Below are 18,395 nucleotides of genomic sequence, written 5' to 3' on the forward strand. Positions count from 1 at the left end.
TTATTATTTAAAACTTATGACAGCACTGTGCTCAGAGGCCTCAGCTGGGATCAGGATCCCACCACAAGTACACAAATATCCACCCAGCTTGATATCCAGGCAAAGGTCCTGACCCTGCAAACTTTTAGACAAGAACTTTCCACAGACTGGGAGCAAGACTACAGAAATTAAAAGTCTATTATTCTTTATGGAAGTGAAGCAAGGGCATTAAGACACCACCTGATATATGCTGGCAGTCCACATCCAAAAGACCCCTATTTTGGAATAAAGTGCCATTTTTTGTTTTTATCATTAAATATTTAGATATAAAATCCCCTTCTATCCAATGCTGCCTTTTCTTGCTCCTATCTTACAATTAGGACCATCATCCATCCAGTGAATGCAAAAATGTGCAGGGAGACATCCTGGCCACAGGAACACAAGATTTATGTCAATAACCACATTGGGCAATTGTCAGAATCTTTTACTTTATATGCATGCTGTGAAACAATTCAATTTTTCCTTGTGGTAAACTTTGAAGGATGTATGTCTGAGAAAAGCAGCTAACAGTTCCACTTGCCTTCACTTCTAGACATCTGAACTCCAGCAGTTAGAGTTGATCTTTTTACTTATATTCAAGCATGTTTTTTCAGAGATAATCTAATTCAAGAATTGTACTGGTCAGACAATAATATCAATATTATCTTATTAATCAATATACTGTCACTATTTAAACTGAGACTCAAATATTTTACAAGATCAAATCAAAAGTTGGGGAAATTGCATCTTAAACTCTCCTGAGAACTGCCTGTATTGACATGAGACATGCAAAAGATTGCAGAAGAAAACGCTGAGAAAGGGAATTGTGCCTCCAGGCATCACTAGAAAGGCACTAGAATTAGAAGAACATTCGAATCAGAAGACCATTTCTTCCTCAGGCTCTTCACTGATGTTTTAGAAAAGAGCCACCCATCCATGTTCTCTGTGTTTGCTGAGGCTAAAGGGCAGCACATGTATGCAAGCATGGTCTGACCTCTAGGAACCTTCAGAGGCTCCTCAGCTCAGAGCAAATGAGGTGTCAGCATACACTCCATTCCCTGTTCTTCTCTTCATCACAAAAAGAGCTGAGATTAGCCCATACAGAGAAAAAATGGAAACACTGAATAAATACTCACTTTAGTGGGCTGTGCTGACAATCTCCTTTCAGTACAGCAGCTCAGGAAGGGTGAACGTGGGCAAACTCACATTTAAGGCTGGTCCTCCACAGCTGACACCTCTCTGTGCTCAAACACCAAAAAGACCTTGGAACAGATCTAAACCCCAAACTCACACAATGGTATAGCAGGTAGAGGAAGAACTTCTCCAGAACCGCAGGGTTTTGTTTGAAAATGTAAGGTGGGATAATGTCTTCTGCTACCCTTCCACACTCCTCTGCTTCAATTCGAGCTGCAGTTCAGTGGAGCTGTTTCAGGGTCCCACTAAATATGTCAAGGCTTCTACATGTAACTGCATTCTTGCAGCACAAAATGAAACAGAACAGCACAAGATGAAAGAAAAAGAAACCATCTTTTAGCCACACAAATTCTGTGTATTTTGCATATCGCTCCTAACACACACTGGCAGCCCACACCAAAAAGGCTCCTGTTTTGGAAGAAAGTGACATTTGAGTCACTTTTGTTTTTATCATTAGATAGGAAGACATCAAACACCACCTCCTCCCTAAAATGCCACTCAAGGCTTTACTGTGCTGCCATCCTTACAAGACTGGGTACTTTTCCCATCCTGAACTCAGGACAGGAACATAAGGAACAGGACTAGGACATGCTGCCTCTGCAACCAGCAGAAAATCCTGGCATTGCTTGCTGTTACCCACCCATCTCTCACTCCACCATTTTCTGGTGAAGAAGAAGCACCTAAACTACCAATTCTTACCCCGCAGGCCATGCTTTGCCCATGCTAGTCTCGCAAATGAGATAACTTCAGTTACACTTGTCAGTGAGATGAACTTCTCAAAAAAGGGGAATTTACTGCTCTAAGCATTTCAGACCTTTTTGACGGTTGGCTCTATCCTTTTTAATTCCAAAACCAACAACAACATCCATTCTTTGACAACAGGCCTTTATCAGGCTTAAAAAAAAAATAATAATTCAAACTAACCTGCTTACTTCAAAGCTATGATCATAATTTTAGCTGGCACATCATGAACAAAATGGTCTAGAACTAACCTCAAACAGTCATCTGGAGAAAAACAACATATTTTCCCATGTCATCACCACTATAGCACATACTAACCACAACTATTCAGCCTGTCAATTTTCAGTTTATATTATGATAACTTTACCTAAAAGCATTTCGTGGTTCAAAAACAGCAAGTGCAACGCCAAGGAAACGTTTGCTGAACTGACAAGCATGGCAGGGCTCGTGTCAGGAATAAGCTTTCTGTAAAGCAGGAAACAAAGTAAAAACAAATTTCACTGGGGACCAGGGACTTCTCAGAAATCCCCCACAATGCTAGCACATGTTGGTTTAATCCCAAATAATCATGGTAGATTAGGAGAAATGAATCTTACTTCAGTTGTCAACCTCCCATAAAAATCTTTAATAACTATGGTGAACAAGAAAAGGAATGCTTTTTTTTTTTTTTTTTTTTTTTTCTGTTTTTTAATTGCATTAGTGTCTCCATTTCCATAAATAGAAAGGTTTTTCATGTTCACTGAGTGTCTAAGAGAAGTAAAAAAGCAGCGATTTCTGGGAGTCTGGACAGGAAAGTATCTGCCAGGCACAAGGACTTTGCCAAATACACTTTCAGGCATGTAATCCCCATGATTCACAAGGAACCAAGCATATGTAGGCTTCAGTTACTTTCCTTATTTTAAGGAGGATAAAGGCAAAACTCCCATTAACAAGTGTTCTGGTTCAAATTCTATGCTTAAAACTCCAGACTCTGACAATCATACCCCCACATTCAGGTCTGAAAAATATTCTCAAGCTATTCTACTGCTTTATGTCACCCCTGCTAAAGCAAACGAGAAGTCACTGCATCACCACCTGATCTGGGCAAGGAAAAGATGGCCATGACTGCTTTAGCTGGATGTCTAGGTAAGAACAGCAAAGCAAGCAGCAAAACAGAACAAAAAGCACACCTTGAGGAGTCTATGAAAACACTCAGCAACTTACAGTAGTACTCTACTGATTTGCTGGGTCGCTGGGGTGCGATGCAGGTCTCTGCATAAATAATTGGAGGCTTTCCTTATGCAGTCTGTAAGAACAATCTGAACTGCTCTGTTCTGACTGCACCTTCCCTGGCCCTTCTCAGAAAAGATGCGAGTTTCTAAGGTGCAGCTTAGACACATCAGGGCAGCATTACTCCTGTGGTTAAGGGGGAATGCATGTCCCCCCTGTGTGGTTTTGGTGGGAAACACAGTTAAGGTGACTCACTGTCCCCAAGGACAGCTGATTTCAATACTGGGCTTGTAGGCCTGTGCTCTGAGGAGAAAAAAGAGGCAAGAATGGGGCAAAATAGGTAGGAGCTCTGCAGCTGAGCCTGTAATTATTTCAGAAGCAGTGCCTGGTTATCAAACTGCAGTGCCCCACACCCGGACTTATAAAGCCTGAGCCTTATAAGTTTGGGCAGATCTTCCATGATCTCACAGTGAGTCTGAGATAGACTGCATCCAGTGCTCACGAAACACAAAGCTGTGTTCCTCCACTGCTCTGACAGCAATTTATGTCAATGAATGTACTGCTGCTAATGTGCACTGAGCTCCCACTCCAGATGCCAAAGCCGTGCTCCGCACAAAGCCCGAACTGTGTGGTGCCCGGGCACAGCTTGCTATTAGCTGTATTTTCCCCCACCTCATGGAAGTTTTAAGGGAGTCATTATGAGAAAAGCAGGAGCATTGTAAGATGTGTCTAACCACTCAATAAGCTAACCTCATTTTTTTCATGTAAGTATTGCAACTCAGCAGTTCTACTATGGGATCCCAGAAAGCATGAAACATTCTTAATTTAGCAAGAACAACTGCATACTATGTCAACTACTGAAAATCTCAGTGTACAGCAGAAAATGTTTTGAGTCAACAGACTGAAAAGCAGGGCTGCTGGATTAGTTTTTTTTTTACAGCATGTTTGACGTTCTCAAGAAGAGATTTAAAAAGATGTAGTATCAGATATGAAATCCTACTTCTCTGCTTGAAGCTTCCATTACTTTCAGACTGTGCAATATGCTTTTGTTTGATTTTTTTTTCCCTGTATGAAAAATATGCTTTACAGTTGAGGCTTCATCAGTTTCACAGCACTAAAATGTATGCCTAACTTAAAATCAGTAAAGCCTACTGAAAACAAAAAGGGGCTGCTGAAAAGGTAAATATGCTCCGGTGTGTTGTCCTGAATAGGAATCAGACTTAAGTACGCAATTGGGTGTCTCTAAAATAGGTCTTCTATTAAGCACATATCACAACATAACCTTGTGTATCAAATAATAGCAAAAGCTTTCTGTCTTGCAGAGAATGACAGCACAGAAAAAACTGGAGGGCTTTGGGCATAAGATTTGATTGCGTTATTAGAAGGAATATTAACCTAGATGCCAAGGGTAAAGATCAAGCTCAAAAGGAATGAGCCAGGGATGCTGTTCCAGATGGAAAAGCCATGTGGGGTGTGACTCCATATCTACTGTGGAAATAAAAAAGGAAGAAAATTTAGTATTGAAAAAGCATACGAAAGGAAAATAACGCAGAAATCTGAGTAGTAGTAGGAAATGAAAGGCAGAATGATGAAAGGGGGCCTCCAGAAATTCTGAAGTGCAGGAACATCAATCAGCCAGCACAATAAAGTTTCAGTTGTTTCGCTTTGGATAAACACAAGCAGCTCCGAGTTTCAGGGCCTGTCCAGAGCACATTAACTCTCCCTCTGGACAAGACGTGGGCTTTGACAAACCACATGGACAGCTTTGCATGAGTTTCCAGAACCTACATGCTGAAAGGATAGATGCACAGCAGTACCCCATTACTGCTGTTGATATGTCCCAACAACATAACTGAAAAGGATGGAATTATGTCAGATGGTACCTCAGGCAGCGCTAAGACTAATGGGAAATTTTAAAAAGCAGAAATTAGGCTGACAACGGTATTAAAATCATTAACAACGGCTTAGGAGAAATAAAGGAAGCCATGAAGTCTGGATGCTTGAAACTTAATAGGGCAAGACACTTAAAAAGGCACTGCATAGAACTGTTCTGTCTTGTCAGGAAAATGGACAGCATGATCTATATTAATAGGACTCCTGTACCCCTTACATCAATGCAAACAGGAAGCACATGAATGTACAGCAAAAACAACAGTGAGGTAAAAGCTTACAGACAAAGGTATAAAACTCTTTCACTCAAATTCTATTTGATTCTCAGATGTGATTTTCAGCTAGAAGGCAAAAGTAATCCTTCTGGACAAGCTCACTGCAGGTTGGCTGGACTTTAATTGCAAAGGCAGGTCAACCCAGAAGCTAGAGTGTCCATTCTCTCCTCTGGCTTGGAGACTGTTGTTATTACATCTGTGTATTTACATGGCTAGCCAGAATAGACCTTGACCGACGCCTACAAACCTAATGCCATAATAGTAATAATAACAGTAATAAATTTGATATGAGAGATTCTTATTAGAACGTCAGAGAAGCACATACACATCACGTGTATAAATAATCTGCAAAAATAATTTCAGAGACATGTTTGCTCTTGCCTTTTGGTACCAAAGGCCCGACCTGAAGTCTGTAACGTCAATAAATAGGCTCAGAGACTTCAAAGCTGACTTTAGGGTATGGTATTTTTCCATAACTTTTCTTTTTAAGTCATGTTCCATCATGGTTATGGCTTCTTCTCTCTGGAAGCAACAGAACTACTTCAACTAACATACTTGAAATCAACTCACCTGAAGGCAGTTCAAGAGTCTTGGTCTCTATATAATTATCTGCCTAGAAACCACAGAGTCCGTGTCCGCTGCCTATTTGTTTACTTGTCTCTTGATCTAAGCGAAGGGATGCTTACTCAAATATACTTACTCCTTTTTTTTTTTTTTCAGTTTGCAAATCTCTCTTGCAAAGTTTAAACTCGGTCTTCCAATAAACAAGATGAGCCTGATTGCTTTGAAGTATCTTGGCTTTATCTGAGTGCACAAATGAAACATCTAACTGGTATAGCCATCTACGTCAGCACACCAGACATAAAGTAGTGTGAAAAACCAGGCTGCAACGCTTGCATATCTTTCATGCTTATTCTTTCACCCTTAAAGATGTTTTCTTGGTTAGCCAACTTTAAATCAATCTATTGTATATACAGCACTACTGAAAACCAGCACTCAAGTGTACAAGATAAACATGTGCTCCTACTGAAACATGAGATAGTAAATATGCATCCCTGTGATTACTACTGCTGCCATGAAGCTGCCTTCAATGCACAGAGCAATACAAAGCTGGGGAGCCATGCCAAGGAAGCAAGAGGCCATGTGCAGAAAAAGGCCAGCACTTTGGAAACACAAACAGTGCTGTGCAAGGGAGAAATGCAGGGTCACTGAAAACAAGGTCTGCCAGACATTACATATGTATACCCAGAATAAAGAGGGAAGTTTCTTCATACAAGAAGGAAGGCTTTCCTGCTCAGAATACATGTGGTCCCACAGCCACAGGGAAAGTAAAAGGCTCTGAATTCACATTTACTGCAGAAGTAATGTACTGTAAGTTTAGATATCTCCTTCCCCTTGGTGAGTGTGCAATTCTTGTTTTTTTTCCCCTGTTGCCTGATTATTTTTGCAAAATAAGTGAAAAAAAACCCAAACCAACACCCTTGGAATTTAATTGCTTTTAAGACTTCTATTTCCAGTGGGATATGGGGGGAATTGGTCAAAAGCTTCAGTACTATAGAGGGAATGAGACCAGACAGACATCATCACCACCACACACACCTCAGTTCCTTGGAATCCTGGCTAAAAACACCTCAGCTCTGAAGCAGAAATACTCAAGAAAGGATTTCATAATGCTTTACCTAAGAATGATACCAGTATCATTATCTCCATTTAATGGCTGAAGCACTGACTGGTCATGACATGCCTTGAGTCACTCATCAGATAGCTTTTACTTCTGGCTTTGCCACTGTTTCCTGATTGCAAGCTAGTTCCCCACCAGTGGAGTCATTCCAAACCACAGGCTGCAAGAGAAAAGGGATGCAGGAGTCAGCATGTGGATGTTTGAACACTCCTGCAGACAGGAAGGAAAGGGAAGATTTTTACAGGTGTGAAAGAAAACATGAAATGCAATTCTCATTCCAAAAGGCAACACCTGCCTCGAACAGGCTCAGTGCACTTGGCACTGTAGATGCATTTTATGAAAAGGCAGCACGGGACAAGACTAACTTCAATTAGCGCACACCATAGAAGTGATTGCTTCAATTAAGAAACAAGCCAGAACAAAACCAAAAACCCAGAGAAATCTCAGCAAGGCAGACAGTGGGATCTGAACTCTAGCTTTCTGATTCGGCATCTACCATACCTGCATCATGACCTGAGCTAAATGCTTTGTTCCAAATACCAGCAGACCTTAGCCTGGATTAACTGTCGGATCTTCCTGGTCTTCTCAAACTCCTGGAGAACCCACTCTGAGAGACCTGGAATGTTTCTGCTGAGTTTCAAATCTAGGTATGCTTAGCACTATTTGGCCAAGTCTCACAAAGACTAAACTGTTCCTCTCTTTCTTTGTTCCCTTTTCACGTGAAAAGAATACAGTAATCAGTCAGGAATCATTGAAATGATTCCTTACCTAAGAAAATGATTTTCCTTGCTTATCTCTTAGGTGATTACATTTGTAGTGACAAACACTGCCTGAGATCAGAGTTGTTGCAGTATTTGGTTCGAACTGCTGTATTGCTACCACTGCAAGTTGCAACATCATACAACATCAAACCACAGGGTGATGCCAGGACACAGCATTGTCATTACTCTGTGACTTAGCTGATCTGGGTATCAAACTGTCTTTCCTCTGAACTACAAGAAACTACATCAAGTGGAAGGATGCTACCAGTGAGGAAGGATTTTCAAGAAGGCAGTGTTTTGATACATGAGGGTGGTTCCTCAGGGTTCCTCTTGTTGGTTGCAAGTGAGATCAGGTAGGCTGGATGACAGCCACATGAACATCTTCACGGGTCGACTATCGCTCAGATAAAGCACTGGTCTGACTAATAACCATAAGAAAGCCTCCTACAGTCTCTGTTCCAGTAACACAGTTTACAGACAAACAATCTTCAGGCACAACTCCTTGTCCCCCACACCGTCTTCACCAAAGCAAAAACAGAAAGACAAAAAAAAAAAATTTTTTTTTTAAATCACAGAATCAAGGAGAGACACTTCAACCATGACTGCGTGACAAATACTTTCTACACCCAATCACGTAATCACGTGGGTTTTCCAGTATGATACTGGAAACTGAGACCGAATTCATGAGAGTTTCAGCTACACTGGTACCATAGTAGCTTAGCACAGTCACCATCAGTTAGGTGTGCTTTTTTGCAACATTTAGAAGTCCTGAAGGAACATTTGAAATGAAATGCTTTCAGTGAGCCTTAAATGCCTCATGCCATAAGCCTTAAAATAACAACCATAATTAAATTAAGGACCATCTATGCTGCTGACATTTACTTTCCTGGAGGAATAACTGCTTTACGCATTACCTCTAGCTCTGCTCTCACCAGACGCAGGCTTGGTGTTGGCATGGTGGTTTCCCTCTCTGACCACGGATAAATACTGCTCTCCGCTGCTCCAAGGCTCCAGCCCTTACACGTCAGGCAGCTTTATGAGCACACACAGGTCAACAAGCAGGCTCAGGGCTCGAGTCTGTAACCAAAAAAGCTACTGTATGCCTACAAGGCACAAGCACTGGAATTCTTCCTCTGCCAGTCCAGCAGACTGCCATCTCCCACTCCCCTCTTTCACTCCAAGAGCAGTCACTGCAGTTAAAGCTCTTCCCACCTTTTCAAGCCATTTTTATGCATTTAATGGGCACAGATCTGAGAATGAACCAGAAACTGCCAGTCCCAACTTGACCAAGGAGCAGCACTAAATCTGCAGTTCTAATTGAGTCTTCCTCTTAAGGTGGTCCTGAGGAGATGTTATTAGGCAGATCAAGTGAAAGTGGGAGCTGATTTGGCATTTAAAAATCTGTGAAATACTTGCATTGTGGTGAAAAACTACCTACCCATTATTTTGGCTGGAGTTTATACACAAAAGCAGCAGTATTGCTCAGTCTGAACGGAACCTGTCTTATTCACACACCAGTGGTGCAGAGCAAGCACCCATCTCTTCAAGAGAACCAAACACGTCCTTCTGGCATTAGACACACTGAGACAGTGTTTACATACTGATCTGCTAATAAGCAGAGTTGGGAATTCCAGAACAGGAGCTTTATATTTATTACTACTTTACATTACTATCAAACGTGCCAAGTACAGGCACTTTAAATTATGAGGGCTGCTATCGCACACTACTTTATCAGCCTTTCACACAACTGTGTTACTGAAGCATCTTGATAAGAATGTCTAAAATGTCTGCTATGCTTTAAAACAGCAAACCCTTCCTTTTCTGTTCTGACCCAGCCATTTCAGTCAACAGAGCTCATTCTACTCTTTCAAAACACTTTCTACTCACTTAATGACTGTGATCATTCTGACTGTCTTGGAAACTGCTAGTCCCAAAAATAATACAGCACAGCTATTTATTCATGCTCATGGCTTGACAGGATATTTTGAGGACTACCATCTCACAGCATGGAATGAAACATGGACTTCCATCTTATGGTAAGAGACCTAACTATCACACTCCAGCCTTCATACCCAGAACATCAATGCACCTTTAAAGTGAAGAAAATCAGGAAACTGTGCAACAAAAACAACCAACTTGCCAAAACCAGCATACGTTTTTACACTTGCTTTTACATTCCCAGGCCCGCTAAGATCAATATATATATAGACAAGCATGTGTGTATTTGTGTATACATATCCACTCACTCTTGAGTGCATTTCTCAGGAAGGTGCCAGTCAGAGGAAGAGCAGCCAGGAGTGTAAAAAGCCACTTCTACTACACTGAGCAAAACTAGTTTTATTTTTCATCATTTTTGAAGATTTGGGTTTTTTTTTGTTTTTGGTTTTTTTTGTTGTTGTTATGGTTTTTTTTTGGTTTTTTTTTTTTTTTTGCTTTGATTCGTTTTGAAGAGCTCAAAATTCTTCCAGTATTAACTCCTGAAACATGGCTTTTGTAAGCCCAGTCATTGCCTTTGAAACAGTATTTGACTATAAACTTACCTACGACCACAAACTTAACCTGTGTATGTTGTGATAGCTACCACTGAATCGAACATTAGAAGTCTGTATTTTAAAGGCTACCTATCCCTGCACTCATTTCAAGCTGCAGGAATTCCATTAGGGAAGCACAAAGAAGGGAGACATAGAGCAGGGAATGCATAGCGAATTAGCTATTAGATTTCACGACCTAATTTAACCTGCCAACCCATTTTTCTGCCACTCTCACAAACATAAATAGGATGAAAAGCAGAGGGTTCAAGTTCTTCGCACTGTTTTTCCTCAGTTCCACCATTTCTTACCATCTACCTGCACACTCCTCTCTCTCCCTTGGAGCTCCAGATGACCACCTCCAGAGCCAGGAAAACTGTTTTCTTGCAACAAGATGAAGAGGAGCTGCTGACATTAGCAGCATGAGCTGTTCTGAAAGCAAGGATGCTACAGGCAGTTGGTTGTTGAGGATCTTCCCTAATGCCATGTGCATTTTTTTTGCAGTCCCAGCAAGTTACCCAAAGCTGAATGATTCTTGAGAGCACAAATAATAAAACTGCAGGACACACCTGTGCTGCACAGCCACACGACACAGGCTCAGTTAGGGGCTTGTGATGAGACAGCTCAGTCATCTACAGCGTTCACTGAAGGGCAAGACTGTGCAGACACACTTGTTTGACTCTCACCAGCAGAAAACCAGTGGCAGGCAGCACCCTGCTCAGTCTAATTAGCATAATCAGGGAAGATGTAAAGGGAGAACCAGCACTAATTAGCCTGAGCAAAGCACCTTGTCAGCTTGGGAATCTCTGCACAGGGCTCTGATGCACAACTCAACGCATCAGCTGTGACTGAGCCTTTGCTCTGCCTGCAGTCAGCAGCGATTTCAGTGCGGCCAAGAACTATGTGCTGTTGAGGCAATGTGTCTCATCACCTAAGAGTGGAGTGGGGCAAATCCTCTTCTTAAAGCTCCTACAGGGGTCCTGCAGATCGATGTATGCAGCCCTCCCACTGCACACACTTAGGTATCTAGCTCAACAGTTCCTTTCTGTAATCTTTTTTTGAGAGAAGGGGATCCTATTCTGTTTGTCATGTATTTGGTCTTTTAGATTTCAATCTATGGCACTATAGGTTCTCAGGAGGGAAAGAACATGGTGCTAACAATACTTTCACTAATTTGCTGTTCCTTCCACATCTCAAAATACTCTCCAGATGGAAAGAGTTTATTTGTAAGAAGGAAAGCATAAGGCTGACTGAAGAAAAGTGATAATTACATTAGGATAACAATAACAACAACAAAACCTGCAGCTAATGAAGACTGCCTCTTCACTTAATTTAAGAAGGGGCTGCACCCTATAAGGAAGACACAGAAAGCTCTGTGGCTCACTCACCCTTTCTATGTGTGTCATTAGAATGCCAAACCCCTTCAGCTGAACTGGTTGGACTGGTCAGTGATAGCGACAGAAAGAAGTGCTTGTGCTCCTATCTTCTGGATCGTTCTGCAAGCTGCTCTTCAGGCTGAATAAAGATAGCTGTAGGAACTTGTTAATGGAGCAAGGAAAGGAAAGAGAAGCTGGCTGATTCTCACTGAGGATCTCACACACGTGTCTCAGCTGGCACAGCCTGAATGACAGAGGGAAATTATTTCATTTTTTTTTTTCTCTCAATAAGAAGCTGATTCCTTAACAAAGTTGCTTACAGTGCATGGCTTCACAAGAAATCAAACAAAACTCCTTTCAAAAAATCCAAACGAGACCCCAAACAGGTTAAGGCAAACATGAGAAGTGTCGGCTCCTCCAGTGCTTCTCCAGTCACTCTCTCTGGAGTGTCAAACTGGCTTTTGCTTCGCTGGAGGCTTGTGCTACCTGAAGTTTATTTTTTGGACCCATTAGCGCAGAATGCTACGTCAGGTTGTTGAGAAGAGAGGTTTTATTTGCCAGCAAGACAAGCTACTGCCAGATGAAGGCTTAAGGCACTGTTTGTCCCCTGCCTCCACTGCGAGGAGACTCTGCAGCGCTACTCACAGGTGCCTGCTCATCAAGGAAGCCAAACCCTATTTGTCCCAGCTCCTTTCAGCTGTCGCAGCTTTTGCAATGCTTTAGCAGGATCTACTGCCCTCCAGAAGCTGGAAGTGAGACAAAGAGAATTTACAAACCATCAGCCCAATTCTGATTGAGGGTTACCGGCTACAGAAACCCACAAATAATCTTCCTCTCCTCATCTAACACAACCTTACTGCCCAAACAGATTTCCTCTATCACTGCTGAGTGCAATGAACTTGATTTGCCATATGGGAAGCATTTCTCCATTATTTAAAGAGGTGCTGGGAGAATCTGTGAGAAATAAAAGACTGCAGTGCCTCAGGTTTCATTAGCATATCCCTCAATCTGACACCCCAACAGGAAAAGAAGTTTGCAGTGATCCTGGTAACTTGTTTCTTTATCTTCTTCCTCTTGACCTCTGTGCCATCAGGTGCCTCTGAAACATTCATCACTATCAGTGGCTAGAAACACTGATGCTGATTAACAGCCAGGAACATAAAGCTCACTGGGAAGGAACACAGATAGCATCAATGCTGCCAGTTTCCCTAAGACTATCTAATATACCTCTCCAGCATACGTATCCAGGGTCAACATGCCTGGCAGGCTGCAAACAAACCTGGAATAAAAATGAATGAACAAGCTGTTCTGAACAGTATTCTATGAGGGTAGCAGGGCTCATCACCCATTTAAACTAACCTACCGGTTACAGCAGCCCCTCCTTTCCAATGCACACTCTAAACAGTAAATGGAAGAAACTTCCCTTCTAGGAGACCTTAATTTGTATTCTCATCCTGCTGCTCCCACCACCACTACTAGCACTGAGAGTAGCATCAGCAGGCTACCAGATACTGGTGGGGCCATTGTGGGCACAAATCACCAACACAGCAGCACAGAAAAAGCAAAATAGCAAGGAAAGTGATATTCTAACAGCCACAGGACTCCTATGTTTTGGCCAGCTCCACCCTTGCAAATACCAGAACACCTTCCATGCCATGCTATCATCTGCAAAGCTGGGCTTTGCTCCCAATGCTTCTCCATGATTTACACCAAAGCCCCTCACATCAGGGAGCGCTGCCAGCAAGGACCTGAAGCCTCTCTAGCTAACAGCACCAAGTCAAAAGGTCAAAAAGTCAAAAAGACTGCAAGGAACGTCACTGAACTATAGAGATGCTTCTTCCTTGCAGAGCACAGGGTAGCACCCTGGCACTGTAATCATTAACAAATGCAATTCACCTGCCTTCCTTGCTTCGCTTACTCGCTCCAGTGCACTACGACTGCCTGGACTTCCCTAACGGCAAATCATGAAACCAAGCTGACAGCAAAAAGCTGGGGCAGCAGCTAAAGCTACTGCCAAAGAGAAATCTGTTTGCTCAGGCAAAAGCTGTTCTCAGTCCAAACATGGAAGTCATAATCTTACAGCCATTTGCTTGGAAGACAATGAAGGGAAGGCGTAGCAGGCTGGGAAACTGCAGCTCGCTACAGCACAAGAAGAGAACGATCTTTGTGCCCAGATTTCCTCGCTCTGCAGGGTAAGTTTTACAGAGCTGACAACCGGTAGCAACATGTAGTGGCCTCAGGCACCATGCCTGCCTATCAAAGACTTGGATTTTAGCCCTGGAGAAATTATAACTTCTCAGCTCTCTGGAAGCTCTACCGGCCAAGAAGAAGGTCAGTGAGTAACGACCGGCCCAACTAATGATTAGTTTAATACATGGATTGCATACTGCAATGTAGGGGTGCCTGGGGTGTAGGAAGAACAAAGGGGACAGAGGCAGGAGGAGGATCCCTTGAATGTGACTGGCACAGCATGCCTACTGGTTACAAAAGGCAACTCACCAGGGCTGCTACAACTGCATAGTGCTGCTGCGGTTGGGGCTGGCACACCAACAGAAAGCATGGAGCCAGCAGATCAGCAGCAGAGGTGAGGGAATGGGAAGATCAGCGACTTTTGGGTTGAAAAAGACATCAGGAAAGACAGGTTAGGAGACAGTGAATGGATATGGATAAAGAGGCACCCGACCTCAAGGCGGCCCCTCAGCACTCATGTCCAAGGGCACTGTCACCACACATTCCTCTGTGGAGCTGAAGCCACCTGAACATCACTCTGCTGGGTGGGAGGCGGTCCCAGCCCAGCCCCATGTGCTGCACTCAGAAGGTCTTCTGCAACACCCACTGTAATCCAGCATTCATCTGTTAAAATAAGCTGCCAAACCTAAGGCTGGAGTTACAGTCAGAGGCTTTTCTTTGTTGCAGCACTGCAAGAAATCCAAACTGTTTCAACTTCCTCTCCCAAATGTCAGCCTTGAGCCGCACTGGTCCGTCCGTCGGAAGCATGTGATGTGAAATAGAAGCCAGGAAATAAGACTTTCTGAATAAACATTTATTTGGTGAGAAATACTTCTGATTTTTGGCAGAGAAATGTCAGAAACCTGAAGCCCTATGTATAGCATGCCTACAGAATGCAATTTCTATTTAAAGGGAAGCTGCAGCTGTCCGTAGCTCTTAATGAAGAATAATGCCTGGGAATAAATTACTGCTGTTCAGAGAGACATTTCTCAAATGACAGCTCTTCTCTCTCCCCCTGTGAGTATGGAGCAACAGGCACTGGGCAGTTGTTGGGAAGAATGGACACACAAGACTCTCTCTTTCGTCAGCAGCGTAGCGATTTCCATGGAAAACTATGAAGTGCTTTAGCACACAGCTACAAGAGCAAATGCGTTCAGAGACACGAAGGCTGCATATGACACAACTTCCCTTCGCTTCTGCCAGGTGCGTGCAGCTCATCACAGTCACCGTGCATCAATTTCAACCACGCAGCGGACTCGGTGTTGACGGCGCTCTCAGCAAAGCACTGCCAACCCCAATGGCTCTGCGTTTCCCCGCAGAGGGGCTGCCACGCCGGCAGCCTGGGCAGGAGAAGCAGGTGATGCTCAAGGGAAAGGGTGCGCCGTGCCCTCGGCAGCGGCTCAGGAAGCAGTGCTGACATCAACCCCAGGAGCTGCTCCCTCCTGGCCCAGCCAGCGTGCAGGGTGCCAGGAAAAACAGGAGCGAGGGCTGCCAGGGGAGCAGTGTGAGCGAAAGAGGGAAACAAGGAGCAGGGAAGGTTAAGAATGGGGCTGGGGCAACACAACCCTGGAGATGCCCTCCTGCGAGCAGCTCCCCTCCGAAGTCACACGCTGGAAGGCTGCAGGAGAAAGGCACAGGGGTGTTTACTACCCCATCAGCTGCAGTTTGCCCAAAATAACAGCTCCAGATATGAGATCAACTGAATACATCTTGGTTATTGACACATATTGGGTTTAGAGATTTATTTTCTGTTTCCCACTGTGCCAGAGGTTTCAGGACAAGTGCAAAAAAAACCAACAAAAAATCACCACACATGAAGAAAAGCCCATGAGTGAGGAACATGCAGTTTCTTCACTGCTGCTGTCAGAATTGTGCTTGTGTGGCTAGCAGTCCAAAAAAGATGTGGTGTACATTTTTAGGACAGAAAAAATCTCCGAGTACCTACACTTCACCAGAGAATTACAAAACCTTATGCTGGAACTCACAAGGTACCCTACTGTAACAGCAAAGCAGCCTCACCTTCCTGTCTTGCTCCCTAGCTATGGGAAATAGCAGTCCTCCTTAAGAAACCCTCCTGACATCTCCTCTTCTCCCCGCAGAAGCAGAATATGGACTTGATTTGTATAAGCCCTGCTATCCCAGCACTTTACTTCATCCAGATGAGGAGGGCAGGAGAGAGGAAGCAAGAACGTGGTGCTGTTTAGTAAACAGGCAGTTTCTAGGTGGATCCGGGACGCTGGTCCCAGCTTACTGCCCACCCCCCCGCACTGAAGTTTGCTTCGGTGGCAGGAGGAGGAGGCGGAAGGGATGAGAGCAGCGGGGAGGGTCTGTGCTTTCCCTGCGTCGTAACGTGACAACACCCTGCAAACACTCGGGGGAAAGAGAGCGGTGCTTTTAAGGAAAATCACTGTGTGCTGGCATTTCCTTTCAGCACAAAGGGCAGCAGTGCCACCCCCCCCTGGCTCCAGGTACTTCTGTGTGCTAGAGAGGCTAATGCTGGAAGAAGAGGAGCCTGGCCGATGCCACCTTGCCACCACTCTGTCCTCCAGGCAAAGCAAGGTGACAAAACACACAAGGAACTCCTGAAGAGCTCTCCATTGCCTAGAGTGACCCCCTCCAAACATCCATCCTCAATGCCAGGCTGAGAGCCATTCTCAAGAGCACTTTATACTGTCTGTACCTGGAGAGGTGTCCTACTTTTTCTTCTCAAGCCAGGGCCTCATGAGTGTAATTCAGGGTTTCGGCACCTCAGCAGCAGGCCACAGCACTACACTTGCAGTGGGCTTATTTTAAACCACCGAGGACAGGGCAGAATGCAATAATCACAACACCAGCATCTCACACAGATACTCCATCCTCTACAGTGGCTGACAGTTCCCTCCCTCCTCATGAAGCTTATCTGGCTGATCCCAGACACCCAGACAGTCTGTATAGCACCCAGGGAATGCTCTCCTCACACGCAGTGCTGCTGCTGCTGCAATCAGCAGAGATGATTGAGACATCCTGAGGAAACACCTCCCGCTATCCCAACAGCTTCACATGCTAGAGCAGTTTATTATCATCATTATTATTCTGTAAGGCTGCTCCTCTCTGCTCTAGGACGTCAGTCTGCAAAGTAAGCCCTTGTGGTTTCAAAGAAGTCTTTCAAAGTGTGGGAATAAGCTGATATGGCTACATCTGCTTGGATACACAGACAGCGAGAAGCTCCAGGTCTCAGAGGTCCCTTATTCATTTTCTTGAGTTATTAACTCAGCAGCTTAGTGTTACTAGTTACTAACAATTCCAAACGTTAGCCTTGTTAACTATTTCACTGTTGATCAAGGCATGTAGGAAAGAGGAAAGACGACAAAGGCTTCTCTGTGTCTCCTGTAACGTTTGTTTTGCAAGCAGCCTTTGGAAAGCAGCACCACTTAGGTTCTATCTCAGTCTGCTCCCTAAGCCTGCAACCCAAACACGTAAGCAAGCCAAAGGAAGGCATCTGACTTCCAGGGAGCTAGAAGGAATGCACAGGAGTCAGAAAAAAAGAGTTCCCTTTACAAAATTTAGGGAAAGCACAACAACTAATTTACTCAAACTCTTAGACTCTGCAGCTGTGTTATCATCACTGACATCCTGAAGACTACTCAATAATGGTTCAAATATCAACTTACCTAACTTTGAAATTTTCAAGGTTTCTTAAGATCACAATACAAGGATTATTCTCAGACTTGGTAGGCAGGGAATTCTCGTTTCCTCTGCTTTTCAGGATGTTTACATCTGATCTGCACATTTGCCCATTTCAACCCAGAAGCGCAGTGAGCTTCACAAGAAAAACAATGAGCATATAAATATTTATGCCTTCTCTTTAGCCTTCACTCATGGGAAGGGTCTCTTTTATTAAAGGCTGAAGGACCAAAGTCTTAATTATATGAGTGTTTTTCTCTCTGAAGGTATGCTAGTCCAATTCCCATGAAAACAAATTTCCAAGAGGAACATTTGTATAGAAATGTACAGTACTCAATTTAATACAGCAAACTGATCAAAGGAACAGAAATTTGGAATATCAGATGCAAATAACCTCTAATTTGGAAGTAGTCAAATGATTTCAATCTATGTATGACCAATTACCGAATCTGAACTGTATGTTGAACTGTTATCCATAATATTTTTCATTTTCATTAGGCTACACCAGCACAAGGCCTTCAAAAGCAGGAGTACATATTTAGCTAAAAAAACAATAATGATTCATTACATAATTGTAACGGTCCAAGGGAAAGAAACCCAACATCATTCCTCAGTTATCACTATTCTGCCCTTGAAGTCATGAAAAAAAATAAATGAAGTAGAAGACAGTGGGAGGGAGAGAAATGAGAAGTCTGGTTTTGCAGCCTAACCCCCAAATAACTGCTCTTTGGTTTCAGCACAGCAAAAAGATGCTCAACACATCCCAGGTACTGGAGCAAATGTTACAACACAAATACCCCCACACAGAAAACACAATTGCAAAATACAAA

At 43.4% G+C, this 18,395-nt stretch overlaps 1 protein-coding gene across 6 annotated transcripts in view; it reads right to left on the reverse strand.

The window, feature by feature from the left end:
* Window positions 1-18,395, reverse strand: part of ATXN1 (ataxin 1) — a 204,620-nt gene that overhangs the window by 67,326 nt on the left and 118,899 nt on the right. Inside the window, exon 1 of one of the 6 annotated variants that reach the window (XM_090136902.1) lies at window positions 1,155-18,394. The exons of the other annotated variants lie outside the window; for them this stretch is intronic. The gene's annotated coding sequence lies outside the window, so the exon portion shown is untranslated. Of the gene's footprint in view, window positions 1-1,154; window position 18,395 lie in introns of those variants that run through there. 6 annotated transcript variants of the gene reach the window in all.

This window comes from Phasianus colchicus, chromosome 3 (assembly GCF_987193195.1).
Source record: "Phasianus colchicus chromosome 3, bPhaCol1.hap1.1, whole genome shotgun sequence".
NCBI classification, from domain to species: Eukaryota; Metazoa; Chordata; class Aves; order Galliformes; family Phasianidae; genus Phasianus; species Phasianus colchicus.